Below are 15,486 nucleotides of genomic sequence, written 5' to 3'. Positions count from 1 at the left end.
AGTTACGGGACGTGGGCTATGGGCAAAAGAGGCAACTCCTCCGGCTCGCTCCTTGATCACCCTCACAATCCGACGGGCTCACAACCACTAAGTCACAAAGCCCCGCCCCTCTGGCCTGCCAGCTGAGCTGCTACAAACATTCCAGGCAAACGCCAACACAGAGCAGCCCCCAAACCCACAAGCGCCAAATGACAAGCCCGAGGCTAGGGTATAAACCCTGCTCCTGCTTTCGGGGGCTGCCAGCGGTAAGTTCCGGTGGGTTATATTCAGACCTCGCATCCTCCAGCCTGTGCTGCAGACGCTAGTGCTGTAATTCAGCTGGGTTATTTTTTTTAAAAAAGCCTAAATGAAACAGGCTCCAGAGGGGGAGCTGGGTTAGGCTGTTTCAGCAAAAACAAGGAGTCTGGTGGCACGTTAAAGCCTAACAAATGTATTGAGGCAGAACCTTTCAGGAGGTCCAAGTCACTTCCTCAGATGCGGAAGGAAGGGAGCAAGCCAGGGTGGAAGAAAGGCAGAAAACGGAGATGGGAGGGGGACACCAGTGCCAATTCGATCAGCATGGACGTACCTCAGCTCCAACAGTGGTGAGACGGCGAGAGTCCCCAAACGGGAAATGATCTACGGTGCTGCGAGAACCACTCCATGTGGCTATTTAAACCTTGGTTCAGGGTGCTGCATTTGCGTCTGAATTCCAACTCAGCAGCTTCTCTCTGTAGTAGAAAAATGCTTCCTCAGCTCCGTCCCCAAGGGCCCCTCCTCTGCTTACCTTACACCGACAACATCTGCATCATCCGGACCCCCGGGAAGCAAGCCTTTGGAGAATTCCACTAGGATTCAACAACTTCCACCCCACCAGCAATCTCAGCCTGGACCAGTCCACTCCGGAGATCCACTTCCTGGACACTACGGTACGGATAACAGAAGGTCACGTAAGTACCACTTCATAAGGGAAGCCTACTGATCGCTATATTTACAACTCACTTCCTCAGACGCTGAAGGGAAAAGAAAACAGAAAAGGAAGGATCTAGAGACGGGAGTGGGACATCAGTGCGAATTCAATCAGTGTGGACCTGACCAGGAGCGGCCCGAGGCTGGCTGCGGCAGCTGGCACCCCAGGCAGAAGGCGCGATCAGCTCCCCCGTCTGCATGGTCGTCAATGGCCATGATATCATCATTGGGCGCCCTGGGCCGGCGGCGCCCTAGGCGACCGCCTAGTCTAACTGGCCACCCCTGGACCTGACTCATTTCCGAGAGTGGTCAGAATACCTGAATGGGAAATTACCTACAACTGGAAGGGGAGAACCACTTGATGTGTCTATTTAAACCTTGGTCTGGAGTGTCACATTTGCATCTGAATTCCAGCTCAGCAGTGTCTCGTTGCAGTCTGGGAATGGCAACTTGGAAGTCTGTAACTGTCCAGGGAGGTTTAAGTGCCCCCCCCCCCCCCCCCCCACACACACACACACAGTTTGTGTGTTGCAATTCTCGGTGTCAGATTTGTGTCCAATTATTTTTTTGCATAGAGATTTGCAAACACCCCAGTGCTAAACAATTTAAAGCAAGTTTAATAAAAGCGCCTCCTTCCCTCTACGGGGCCTGGTTTGGTGCTGTGCAAAAAATCAATACAGCCTTTTTACCCCATAGGAGAAGCCCACAGGTTCCACCACAGGGACAGTAATTTGTAGCAAGGGGTGGGAGAGGGTCATAATGAGTCCTTTAGTTAGGACAAAAGCCCAATTACTCTCCCACTGGAACCAACGGGATTTGCAGAGGCCCCTCAGAGCAGAGATGACATGGGGACAGTGCTGAAAGCACTTTGGGGAAATGAGGTTTTGAGTTGTAATCACAGAATTTCAGGCCCAAGGGGATTCCCCAGATCATCTGGCCTCCTGTTGAGCACAGACCCCTCCTCATTCCCCCCAGCACCTCCAGGCTAAACTCAGCTGCTGAAATAAGAGCTAAGCATGGCGCCCACTGGGAACAACAATTCTGTGCCACAGGTAGAGAACATCAGGCCCTGAGGCGCACCAGTGCCCGAGGTCTCTGCAAAAGCCGGGAAATGACCCACTCAGATCTACACAGGTATTCCCAGCAAGCGGCCTGCACCCGCACACAGCAGAGGAAGGTGAAAAACCCACGAGGTCACTGCCAGTCAGATCTGGAGGGGAAATTCCTTCCTGAGCCCACATGTGGCGATCAGTTAGGCCCTCAGGCTGGGAGCACGAACCGATCGCCATGCACCCGAGACAGGCTGCTCCACACCAGTTCAAACTCCTCACCCCGGGCCCATCTCCCGGCGTGGCCACCCCGAAGGAGACCAGAGTACGCGCGTTTCCTCTCGGAAGCTGGAACAGCAACGGCCCTAGAGGAGCCCCCGGAGCCTGCTCCCAGACTCCCCCGGCAGCTATCAGGTCACACCCCGTGTCCCCATGTTGTGCCACACGTGCCCCTTTGCGCTTGGCCTGTCTCACCCCTCAGGGTTTCTGAGGACAGCAAACAAGAACAATTTGTGGAGAGACATGCTCGTCCAGACTGGGCGGGGCTCTGAGCTCCGCCTCTCTAGGGCCCAGCGTGAGGTGGCGGAGGAAGAAGGTGGCTGTAGGTCCCGTGTACCATCCTCCACCCACCCACAAGGCGGGCAGCCAGGCACAACCCCTGAGGTCTGCTCTGGTATCTGAAGCCGCACTGTCACCTGGGACCTAAGGAAGCCACTAGAACAGGCAGGATTAGCTGGAGGGTGCGGCAGCCCAGACCCACCCGCCTTCCTTCAGGCCACGCCCACTGCCTGGGGGCGGGGAACTCCTGCAATGGGCCGACTCTCGTGACGGTTTCCCCAGGGGAACCGACACGGGGCTTTAGGCATCACCCCGGCGCCAGGCCTTTGCTGACAGCGACACCCCACCCCACACAGAATACCCCCGCTGCTCGGCCCCATGGCGCCACCAGCCTTTGAGAACTGCTCTCTCCAGCTGAGGAGCAACAGAGACCCAGGGAGCCCCCGGACCAGATATGGTGACACTGCTCCTGCGGCGTTTGCAATCGCCCTGGGGATTCCTGGCAGCTGCAGGGGGGGACACGAGCCTTCACGCTGCCTTCTTGGGATCTCCGGGGGGATGCACCCGCTCCGGCCATGCGAAACCACCCCAGCCATCAGCCACGGTTCAGACCCGCCTGGCAGCACTGGAGACTTTCTGCCCACCGCATTCAGGGCCACGGCAGTGCTGTGCTTTCCGACGGGAGCTGTGCGTCCCGAGACACTCGCATGCTCAGCAAAGTGGCCCCTGGCCACTCCCAATCGCCCAGCAATTTACACTGCACCCTGGGTTTGGCAGCTGGAACCCCTGCATGTCTGGAGGCTCTGACCTTCCGGTTAAGGACGAGAGAGGCTCTCCTGGGCCTGGCCTAGGGCAGCTCTTTTCCTTTACCCTCCCCCCCGGCCACCTCTCCAAGTCCAACCTACACGTTAACAGACTTGCTCCTTGCTGCTGCTCGGCAGCCATCGGCTGGAAGGGGTCAAACCCGCAGGCCTGATGCTGGGGGAACATTTCATAGCAGCTGACACGAGCCAGGGCTCATGCACTTCGCCTGCGATTCTTTGCCTTCTCCTCTCACGCGCCAAACCCCAAACAGCGCCTATCCCTGGGGTTCACCCACGTCCCCTCCAGCTCTGCGGCGCACCCGTTCCTTCCAGCTCTGCCCTTCTCCCCAGTCACGCCATTGGGTTTGCGTTCACCTGGCCTCAGCACCACGTATCCCCAGGGCCTCTTTGCTCAGCGAGCCGAGCACACGGACCACGCGCTTCACCCTCTTCTCGGCCACCCGGCTCCGTCCCTAGCCTGCACCAATTTCCACACAGCCGCAGTGCAGGTGTCTCTGTGGGAGCCAACTCTCCACCTCCCAAAGACCCAGGGCGGCTTGTCAGCTGCTCCCCTTCCGTCCCTAGAGGGGAGCTGCTGGTAAACACCTCCGCCTTGTTCTGCTTTCCAGAGGCGTCGCTGTTCATCTTGTTTCATCGCCAGTCTGTTCTGAGTACACACTTCAAACACGTTTCCCCCTCTGTCCTTTCCACGCTGGCCTCCAGACCTGCTCCATGCTGGGACATTAACACCTCCGGGAAGCAGGAACAAGCACGCCCTTGTCTTCTGGGAGATTGGATTAGGAAGCTCTAATATTAGCTTTGGGGGAGGGAAACTTTTCTAGTCCCCCACTCTCCCCTCCAGAAATCCATCACCGGGTCACCGTGAAATACGGGAGAAGCGGCAGTTTGCCTTTGCACGAGAGGGTGCTTCTGTGGATTGGGGACTCCTGAAAAGTGACCTTTACTTGGCAATAATTGAGCATTTCTCTGAAAGTTAGTGAAACAGACAAGCTTTGGGATGGACAGCTGAGCCAGCTTAGCAGAGAGAAGGCTGATTTTCTGCATTCAAAGCAGGACTTAGAAAGTAGCAGAACTCGTTAGTTCACGGGCCAGATGATTTTGTTGGAGACAGAGGCATATGGCCTACATCTGGAGATCTCAGCACCTCTCTTGAACCAGGCGTGGAATCGGCTGCCTCTTTGCTATTAGGAACAACCTGAGTTGGAACCGGCTGAAGTTTAGTCTGGAGAAAGTTTCCCCACAAACCTGCCCTATCGGAATAGACATTCCTCACGGCAATGCAGTCTTGATGATGAAAGTTCAATTTTTCCCAGGGGAACCTCCAGACAAAACTTTTCCTTTTGGCTTCCAATGTTATTTCACTTGGGCTCTTCAGTCAAAAACGCAATCACGCCATCTTCAGTCAAAAGGAGACAAAACAAACTTGTTTCAAAACGTCCATTCCGAACACTCATGTTGAAATCATTCAAAACTCCCCGTGGGAAACCGACCATTCTACCCTTCCAAGTTCTGAACAAAGGTTTTGTTCATTCCACGTTTCCAGCAGGAAGAATGTTGGTTTTCCGAGGGGGCTCACTTTCTGAACTTAATGACCCAGTTAGGGTGAGTTTTCTACTGCCACTGGCCAGGTAGAGTCAAAACTGTTCTTCCATCTGCACCCCGGAAATTTTGATCAGACACGACGTGCAGCGTTGGGACAGCTCCTGAGGGTGAGATTTGCTAGAATATCAACAAAAATCACCATCGAGTGAAAGGGGGGTCGTTTGGGTGCTGGGGTTCAGTTGCTAACCTTAAAAACGTGCGGTCCCATTCCCGGCAATCACTTTGCGCAGTGGGAAGCATGGAATACGGTAAGGGCCTGCTGCAAAGGAAGGACTCGCTGGAGAAAAGGGGAGCAACGACTCTCCCTGCTTCCACCTGCCAAAAGCAAGATACGGGCAATAGCGTTGACCCTGTGGGGGGGGAGGGGCGGGTCTACTCAACGTTTCCTCAGCAGAAAATTCGTGGTTCATCAATGCCAAAGCTTTGCACCAAAGCTTATTGAATCCAGAGCAGGAACCCGACCTCAGGTCCCCCACGTCCCAAGCAAGCACCGGAACTAGCAGTGGGCAACCGAGGTTCGCCAGCGGGCCGCAGGAGTGGCTCTCCATCGCAGTGGGTGGCAAGGCTGAGGTCTCCAAGACGGTCTCCCCGGGAGGGGGCAGTTTTGCAAACTGTTGGCGTGCCTAGAATGCGTGGGGTGGCCGACTCACTGGTAGCAGCGCTGCAATTGGATGCCAAGGGAGTGCATGGGTCTCACTGTCAGTGCTGTGCAGTCAGTACGCCCCTCGCTCCACGTGCCCTGGCTTTACGTGCGTGTCACGTCAGTAACACCAATTAGAAAAAAACCATGGATAAAAACCAGCGGAATCTAGCAACCCTGCACGTGGGCAACATCTTGTGGCCCACACAGACCCCACAATGGGTCCCAGGTTGCCCATCAGTGCCCTGAACCCCCTGGGATGCTGGCTTCTCTGGGGTGGTCTGGCCCCCCCCTCTCAAAATGCTGAAAGTTCTTGTTCTTGCTCCAATACGGAACAAAAAAGAAAATCCAATTGAAAGCTCGCCAGAGAGAATTCCTTTCCCAGGCAGTCCTACTCTTCATTTCCATGCTGCATTTGCGGTTTCTCAGCAATTTCAAAAAATGAGGATAATGGAAACATTTTGTTTTGATTGTCACTTTAAACTGGTTTGGATTGCCTGTTAAAAAGTGAAGCACATTTGATATAAGAAAAGCCGGTTTGTGTATAAAAAAAGATTTTTCCATTTTGAAAATATCAAATGAAACTTTCCATTTTAGGATTTTTGTGACCAAACCAATTTGGCTCTCCCATCCCTTCCCTTGTTCCTTCTCTGGCCTTGTCATGTGTCTGCTTAGGGCTGGAGCTTGGCAATGGCTCCCATCACATTTCTCTGCAAGTGGTGGCCTTGAATTGTCAACTCCCCAGGACAGGCGCTGGATCTTCACTTGGATTTATGCAGCCTTAGGATCATGGTCCCATTGTGCTGAGTAGGGGGCTGTGTGCCACAGCAGGGTAAGTAAGGGTATATCTACACTGCAGAGGTTTTTGGGGAAAAACTTCACTTACGTCCACACTGCAATCGTGTTTTCAACAGAAAAATCAAAAGACCAGAGGGGTTTTTCCAACATTGGTAATCCTCTTTCTACGAGGAAGAAGCCTTTTTGGGAAAGAGCTCCTTCAGAAAAAGGCCTGTGTAGTCAGGGAAGAGGGAGTTCTTTCAAAAAAAGAGGAAAGAGGAAAAAGCACAGGTGCCCTGGTGGCCACTTCGTCCAAAGCAATCACAGGTTACATGCGAGATATCGTCCATTCAGTGTGGACGCTGTCGAAAAAGCAGACCGCTTTTTCGATGCGCTTTTGCTGTGTAGACGCTCTCTTTCAGAAGACAGTTATTCAGAAGATCTCTTCTGGAAAAGCGTCTTCCAAAAGAAGCCTGCAGTCTAGACATAGCCTAAGTGATCAAACAGAATTGAAGAGAGTCACCTGGAAAATGTCACCTAAATAGCTTCATTCGCAGAACAATGCCGATTAGAGGCAATCAAAACTATTCACAAGTTCAGGCTGATCTCACCATTTTAGGAGCATTTTAAACCCCCAGAAAACACAACAAAATGTTTTCAGCTTTTTTGTTTTGCCAGTAATTTGAAAAAGGACCATTTTGGCTCAGTCCTAACAATCTTATTCCGGATCCCAGCCATTGAACCAGAACACCAGTTAGTCACTCTGCCCCACAGCAGAAAAAGAATTCCAACCAAATTTACTTTGGGAATGTCTCCTTTCTGCTCCATGGAAAGTTCCTTATTTGTCGCTTCTGTTCAATCAAAACTGCAATATTTTGGACAATATAGAAGTGTTTAAATCCAACTTGTGCTGAAAACAGGCTAGGTTCTTTTTCCCCAGCTGCAACCTCTCAGAGAAAGTTGGATCACGTATGCGTGATACATTACTCTACAGGGTGTATATAAAACAATAGGAGAGTTGGAGACTGTTTATAGTGTCAAAGGGAGTATCCTTCCCTGTAGCTTAAACTCTAAGTTAGCAGTTACCATAACCGGAAGCCGTATATTAGAAGCTGGTGAAATGTTCACAAAACCTCAGACCATGCAAAACTCCCTGGGCTCTGACTGTCACTGCAGACTCCACGTTCACGTTATTATCCAGCAGAAGGAGTCCCCTGGGCCCAGTTTGAGGGAACTTTATTGCATCGAGAGGCTGAGAAATCCAGTTTCAGATGGTTTTGACTTGAAACGGAGACAGCAGGACACAATTTGCTTTAGACTTCGGGTTCGTTAGAAACTGAATCTCAAGGAAACCCCCCTCGGCCCAATGGGACTAGACCGCCAGCCCTGGGGCCTGCGGAGAACACACTAATCTCCCTGCCGCTCTGCTTGGCAACCGCGTTTGGCATAGAAGCGAGGGGCGCTCGGCATGCCCTTTGGCAGCGTCAGGCCCAAGCGGGGGCAAGATGACATTCCCCAGCCCGCGTGACGTCGTAAGGCCATCTCGCCGAGCCGGAGAGGTGCTGGTGCCAAGTGTCTCCCGAGAGGCCAGGGGAGCTGGAAGGGCTCGGTGCCTTCCCCAATGGCTGAGAGGAGACAGTTTGGCTTGACCAAGGCCTATGCCCCAGCGAAGTTCTGAAAACTGGCCCTTGGGCTCAGAGGTGGGTTTCACCAGCAGAGAACACACAGTAGGGCCCGAGGGCTCGCCCGGGGTGGGCACTGCACGCAGCCCTGCCCGAGAGCACATGCTCCAGCCCAGCGGGTTTCAAACGACGGGCGTGACCAACACTGGCTGGTGGAAAGTCGGGCGCTTTCTCCTTGCTGCAGGGGGGTCAGGTGAGCAGTCGGGGGGCAGCTCCCTGCCTGTCCTGGCACCACAGACTGCGCTGCGCCCAGAAGCGGCCCCCTGGCTTCTAGGTGGAGGGGGTGCACAGGGCTCCACACGCTGCCCCTGCCCCCAGCACCAGCTCCGCACTCCCACTGGCTGGGAACCTGCTGCTGGCTGCTTCTGGGTGTTGCAGGGTCTGCAGGGCCAGGAGAGGGAGGAGCTGCCTTAGCCCCCCCGCTGCACTGCTGCCTGGGAGTCACTCGAGGGAAGCCCCTCCTGCCCCAGCCCTAACCTCCCCCCCCCCCCCCCCCAAGCCAGAGCCCCCTCCTGCACCCCAGTCACATTCTGTTGGCTTGCGGCACCCACGACTTTCTTCAACCGGGTCATGAGGAAACAAGTAGGAAACTCGCTGCTGTAGCAGACAAGGGGGGAAGCAGCGGCCCCCAGCCCATGCAGTGTATTGGCCATCGGGCTAGGACTAGAAGCCACGCTAGAAACCCCGTCCTCTGCCCTAGCCACAGGGCCGTCCCTAGGCAGCTGTGTACACCAGGATGCTGGGGGGCAGCCCCCCATGGGCCACACCCAGATGCTGCTCACCAGCCGTATCCCCTTCCACCTCCTGCGCTGCCTATGGCCTGCAGCTAGAATTGCAACCGTGCCTTCCTCCTGCTCTTCTATCAGCCTCCCTCCCTGCCCCTGGGCCCCGTGGCTCCTGCCCCTGCAGCCCCGCCCCATCCCAGGGAGTAGCCACCTCCCTCCCCCGCACAGGGGACCATGACTTGGATGGCCAGACCTGAGCCCCCTGCGGAAGCCCATTGGACAGGGTTACCAGTGGCCAGGCTACAGACTCTGGCCACGTTAATGCTTTAGCTTCCAACGCAGAAAGCAGCCCAGCACGAAAGAGGCCGAAAGCTGGACTTCCCCCTCAGCTCCGAATCCCTCCGACGAGCCGCGCCAGGCAGCCTGCGGCCCACAAACACAAACCGTATCTGCGATCACGCTCACAGCGTGCAGAGCGGGGGAAACAGCCACAGCCGCCCACGCCAGAGCCCTGCACATCCTCTCTCCGTCTTACAAGCCAGCCAGGCCCGTCTCTCCCTCGTGCACTGTGCCAAGGCGGACTGGACCCCCGCTCGGCAGCTGGAAACCGGTGAAATGTGGCGCCCGGGCCAGGCTTGGCTGTAAAGCCATAATGCACTGCTGACGCTAGCCGGGCGCACAGCTGTGTCCATTTGAGTTATTGCCTCCGGCTCACCCGGTCTCTCTCCCTTCGCAAAGAGCCCACGGAGCCGCCGAGAGGAACGCCCAGGGCTGACAAGGCCAGGCAAGGCCCCCTCGGACTGACGACACCTGTAGCCGTTGTGTGTGGTGCACTCTGGGGCGCTCGCCTCCGTCTCTCCCTGTAGAGAGAAGGCATTGTCACTCTGCGGTAATCGGTGAGTTAGACCCCTAATTACCACGAGGAAGTGGTTCCCTTCAGGAGCCCTCGCTCCCCGAAACCGAGCGAGTCAGCCAGCCAGCAGCAGGAAGGTCCGTTGCTTCAGCTGCGTGAACACGAGCATGCACAAATGGCGCCGTCGGTTATTGCCTGATGGGCAGCGGAAAGGTCTCTGTTCCCGGGAGCCAACGAGAGGTCGTCTGGGTGGCCTGTGCTACGTCGCCTTCTCTGGGGCACGGAGACCAGAACCCGCCAAGGCTGCATCTCCTCAGTGCTGCGCTCCTGTGGAAGGGAGCTGGCCCTCTACTGGGCACCGCGCTGTTCGTGGAAAGGGCGCACCACAAACTCACGGCTTCTTGGCTGTCTTGGGGGCCTGGCCCCTCGATCGCATGGGAGCCAAGCGAGCAGCCACTGGGCTTGGCTAGCCAGTGCACACGGCCCCTGGGGGCCTGCTGCAGGGAACCCGGACCACTGCTAACGGGGGAGCCAAGCAGCACACCAAGTTCTCTGGCTGGAGCAAAGCCTGGCACAGCCCAGGAGCCCCGCAGTACCCACCAGCGGAACCCCCTGCCGCCCCGATGCCAGAACTCCCAGCAGGCAGACACCCCGGATCTCAATGTAACCACCTTTGGTTAAACACACACCCGTGATCGTGTGTGACACCCCCACTCCACCCCTCAGTATTGGAGATCTCCCCAGGGTAACTCAGGACTTGGGGTTAGCTGACTGCAACCTGCAAGGCCAGAAGAGTTTGCTGGCCAGGGAGCTGGCCGCTAGGAGAGCAGCAATAAGCAAGGCCGAGCAATCACACAGTGGCTCCCAGCGTTGCCGAGGCAGGGGAGGGGGAGCGTGAGAATCGGCCCCTTTCACCAGGAAAGCCACCAGCAGCAGCGCGGCGCGAGAGATGCAGCCTTCGGGGCTGCCGGGTGCCCGGGGGCAGGGCCGCTCACGCACCGTGCGCCCGGAGCCACCAATGCGCCACACTCCTGGGGCCGGCACTGCGCATATGCCATGGGCCCGGGGCAGGGGCCGCCCATGCACCATGCAGGGCTGGACCGGATCATTCCATGGGCGCACACAAATGCCCCGGCGGGCACCACAGCACCCACAGGCACCGCGTTGGGGACCACTGGCCTAGGGGTCTTGTGGAATCGCCATCCCTGGAGAGACCTGAGAGCAGGTTGGACAGACACCTGTCAGGGATGGTCTAGATGGTGCTGGTCACACTGTGCATCATTGAATCCCAGGCTGGAAGAGACCTCAGGAGCCATCGAGTCCAGTCCCTGCCCAAAGCAGGACCAACCCAACTCAATCAACCCAGCCAGGGCTGTGTCAAACCAGGACTTAAAAACTTCTAGGGATGGAGATTCCACCCCCTCCCTAGGGAACCCAGCCCAGCGCTTCCCACCCGCCTAGGGAAATAGCTTTTCCTAATATCCAACCTAGACCTCCCCCCGGCAACTGGAGACCAGGACGACTCTGGAGGAGACCAGGTCCTGGTAACCAATAAGCCTTCCAGAGCTGCTGGCCCCCTGTGTTTTGGCTGGGCAGGAAGTTCTGGGAACTGCTGTAGGGGGAGCAACCCCCTATGGCAAAAGGGGTGTCTATGGCACTATCCCAATGTGCCTTTGCCATGGTATGTGACCTGCCAAGCACAGAGCTGCCTGCTTTGGCTTTCCAAGGCTACACAGATCTCTTGACCTTCTCCGATAGCTCAGGTCCCGGCAGTTTAATTAGCATCTCTCACAGAAATTAAGTCAGAATCTTGCCAGAAAGCTCATGTAGGAAATTCCCTTAAGGCTCCCAGAATCAATTCAGTGACAAGGTCATCCGAGCGTGGGGCAAATCACGAGCCCGAAACAGAGACGCCTTGGAGAAGTTCGCTGGGCTCTCAGGATCGGGCCCTTCGCTATTAGCAGCCTGTAAATTGCTTGTCGCACACTGTGCTGACTGGAGATGTCGGCCTCCCACACACGCGGGGAGAATGAAATGTGCTGCTGACATTTTCGATTTGCAAGCTGGCAGCCAAAATCTGAGCAAGGCTTGAATTCGTTCCCAGCCGGGAGAACAGGGAGGGGGAGGAAGACACCTTCCCCGCGGCTCTGATCCCGCCACGTTGATCCATTCCTCGCGGGTCGTGCTCGTGAGCACCGGGCGCCTTCCCACGCCTCCCTCCACCTGCAGAGAGCTGGGTGCCGAGGGGCGCCACATGGTCACACACTGTCCACTGGGGCGGAGCATCCCACAGGGCGCTCTACGGGGTGTAAGATACTGAACGAGACGGGGATCAAGCTTGTTCCAAAGAGCAATGAGTCTGGGAGAACCCAGCTTTGATCTTGGTGGCTCCTCCCGCCAGGCATTGATCGTGGGGTCAATCTCCACTTGGGGCCACGGTCTTGTTTTGCTCCTCGAGGCTCTTTGCGGGTGCTTTGCAAGGGGCGTAGCAGAGGCGAGCCTGGCTCAGCTTCCTGGAGGACGCTCCCCTTGCCCGGGATCTTGCTGCCGTTCCGCTTCTCTCTGGCATGGCAGGTGCTGGCGGAGGCGCCTGCGACATGGAGAATTCTCATCCGCGCCAGCAGGGATGTGGCGCCAGCGAGAACATCTCTAGGGCTGGTCTGCACGGCTGCAGGGGGAGGAGCAGGATCCAGACATGGGCTGCTGAGCTGGGCCTGAGCGGAGCTGCCCAGCTCTGTCCATGTCCCCGTAGCTACGCTGGGCCAAGCGAGCACCCTGGGGGCTTTTCCCAGGTGCGTCTGGAAGGAAGGAAGGAAGGAGGCCGGCCTGTGGCTCGGGCACCCGACTGGACTGTGGAGATGGAAGGGAGGGTGGGGTGAGTTGTCCCTAGCTCTACAGCGAAATTCAGGAGGACTTTGGCACTTGCTCTCAGCCCCGTTTTCCAGCGGGGGGCACAGAAGACTCCCCGGGCCTCCTGCTCTCCTCAGCAAAGCTCTGCAGGACGTTCTCTGCATCCAGCACGTGGGGCATGGGGGCCTGCTCGCCGACAGGCCCTGGAAGCACCAGCCTGAGATGAGCTCCTGCGGTTTGGAGATGCATAGCCGCCAGAGGGCTGGGGTCTAGCTACAGCCTTGGGATCTGCATTCGCAAACGAGGCGCGGCTGCCCACGGTAGAAAGCGGCTCGCTGTGGATTTGCAGGCCTCTACACATCTGGCTAGAGCTTTAGCTGCAGCCAGGCCAGTCCCTGGAGTATCACGTGCAGCCGTCCCCTGGCATGGCTCCGTGCGGTCTGGGGCCTCGGGGGGCAATGCCAGGCTGCTAACAAGAGAAGGCCCGGCGGTGCCTGCCGCTGCCGACGGCTCAGAAGTGGGGGAGCAGGCAGCAGCTGGAAGGAAACACCACTGTGAATTCGCATGGGCACTTGAAATAGCTCTTTGGATTTCCAATGGCAGCGCCAGCTGTGGTGCTGGATTCGAGTCGGGAATCGGATTGCCGGGCGATGCTTTTATCGAGGCTGTTCTGCATGCCGGCAGCCCCCGAGGGCAACACCGATCTGCCGCTGCACATTGCACCCAGCCCCGCCGCTGCGGTGTCGCCGCCAGCCTCATTCACAAAGCCCCAGCCCCAGCCCCAGCCCCAGCCGGTTCCACTTTGGCAAGGGGGGGGGAGCGGGGGAATCTGGGCCGACTTGGGTCTCCCATCCCTGGGCTGCGGCCCGCTCTGTGTTCCACGCTGTCGCTGCAATCGGATCTTTGGTCAGCGGGTGGCCCATTCACCACATTCCAGGCTAATTCACGGCTCCTCTGGCACCACTGTTGCTTCACCTCAATTAGCATGGAGAGAAATTCAACCCTGGGCTTGATGGGGCAGGAAGCAGGGCCCTGCTTGCAGGGAGGAAACTCCCTCTGGGGTGGGGAGAGGAATGGAAGTGGCTCCCTAACTCCCCCCCACCCCCGAGATTATGTCTCTCAAAGAGCTGACAAGGGGGTTTTTCTGAGCAATTTCCAGGCATGAGCTTTCGCTCTGCCCTCAACCCAGCTTGGGTAAGCTCCGCGCCTTGGCGCTGGGGACTATGGTCGAGAATGCCAGAAGGATAAACAGCCTGAATCCATCAACATTCCTGCCACTGTCTCTCCTGCAAACACCCACTTCCCCCAGACTTCGCCCCTCTGCTCTGTTCACCCCAACGGGATGTGAGGCACCATCAGAAAAGGAACAGAATGAGACAGAAAATGCCCTGTCAATTCATGGCACGCCCTCACTTGAATCCCACGTTGCCCTGTCTCGAAAAAAAGATACATTAGAAATAGAAACAGCACAGAGAAGGGCAACAGAATGGAGCAGCTTCCATCCGCAAAGGATTGAAACGATTGGGACAGTTCAGCTTCGCAAGCAGACAGCGCAGGGGACGTAACGGAGATCTATAAAACCATGGCTGGTGTGGAGAAAGCGGCTAGGGAAGTGTGATTTGCCCCTTCACATGACACAAACCACGTGTCCCCCCCAGTGGAATTAATCGGCAGCAGCTGTAAAAGAAACAAGGAAATATTTCTTCCCCGGCAGCCGGGGGAACTCAAAAACAACAGTGTTCAGAAGGAGTTCCTGGAGGCCAGACCCGTCCAGCTACAAGCCCAGATGCTCAGGGATGCCCCTCGTTGGACCGGATCAGCGCAGGCAGCAGAATTAACACCGAATGCACCACGGCGCCAAGACGCACTGGAGCATTGTCACCAAAGGTGGCTGGACAAAGGGCAGGCAGGCCTGCGCTCGTGGCTTAACTCTCCAGGCCTGGATCGGCACAGGGAGTGGATCTTGTAGGCACGGGGGTCGCTGCTCTTTCCAAAGAGATTTTGCCCTGGATTGCAGGAAGAGCAGGAAACAGCAGAGATGGGTACTTGGCAAACTGGAGAAAACGTTACCGAATCTGGAAGACGAGGAGATCTGGACCAGCGCTGGTCAGATCCTTTTCAATGAAATGTACCAGAATGGGCCGTTTGGCTCAAGCCCCACTGTGTGGGGGGAGTGGGATGGGTGGTGACCGAATTTCCAGCAGGCGGTGGGGGGGGGGGTTGTCATACAATCTATAGCTTGGTAGGGGCACTGGTGCCCCCAGCTGAAGATCAGTTCAGCAGCCTGGCACGAAAAGCCCTGCGTCAGGCAGAGCGGGGCCGGAACTGGGCCCATCCACCCGGGACCCTTGCAGAACGGCCGCGCTCCGGTTGTCGTCAGAAAAGGGCCTTCGGGTGCTGTTTGGGTTTTGTGAATATCCGTGAAGGGGGTTGATTTTATGCCCTGGTGGAACAAACCCAGAAATGTCTGTTGCCCTCAGGTGAGCTCTGGCTTAGCACCCCTCGTACTGGGCAAGCAGTCCCCAGGGGCATTCCCATGTAGGCTACTCCCTGGCAGTGATCCTGCTGGCTACGCCCTGCCCAGCCTAGCCCCCTATTAGAAGGCGACAGTCACAGCCTCTGTGTTTTGGCTCCTGGACGGTGTTTTTTTCCCTAGGGCCCATAACTGGCCTCGGGTCTCTCAACTAGTAATGGGTTGAGCAGGGAAACCAATGGCTGGTTAACTTGGAGTCTTTTGCTGTGCCAAGGTGAAACTCATTCCTGCCTCGCAGCTAATGCTGAAAGCGGATAATTGCCCGGAACGGCTCGATCCCGCCTAGCTTTTTAGCGAAGACAACTGACGTGCAGAAAGTCTGTCTGTTCGTTTTCTATTTTGGGAACTGAACTTGGAGGCAGCGGATGTCCTGAAATGTGCTAAGTGCTCCCAAAGTGAGGCATTAATCAAGTGACTTCAGAGCTCGGAGACATATGTTCTGGAA

At 56.6% G+C, this 15,486-nt stretch overlaps 1 long non-coding RNA gene across 2 annotated transcripts in view; it reads right to left on the bottom strand.

Annotated features, from left to right (window-relative positions):
- The window catches only part of LOC142818281 (uncharacterized), a 97,354-nt gene that overhangs the window by 74,454 nt on the left and 7,414 nt on the right, over nucleotides 1-15,486 (bottom strand). The window contains exons 2-3 of one of the 2 annotated variants that reach the window (XR_012895667.1): nucleotides 9,521-9,665; nucleotides 569-903 (exon numbers count right to left, since the gene is read on the bottom strand). This is a non-coding gene — a long non-coding RNA (uncharacterized LOC142818281). The remainder of the gene's footprint in view (nucleotides 1-568; nucleotides 904-9,520; nucleotides 9,666-15,486) is intronic. The other variant, XR_012895668.1, reaches the window with a different exon arrangement.

This window comes from Pelodiscus sinensis, chromosome 14, assembly GCF_049634645.1.
Source record: "Pelodiscus sinensis isolate JC-2024 chromosome 14, ASM4963464v1, whole genome shotgun sequence".
In the NCBI taxonomy this organism is placed as follows: Eukaryota; Metazoa; Chordata; order Testudines; family Trionychidae; genus Pelodiscus; species Pelodiscus sinensis.
Note: the sequence above shows the minus strand (reverse complement) of the source record. Positions and strands in the feature narration are given on the sequence as shown.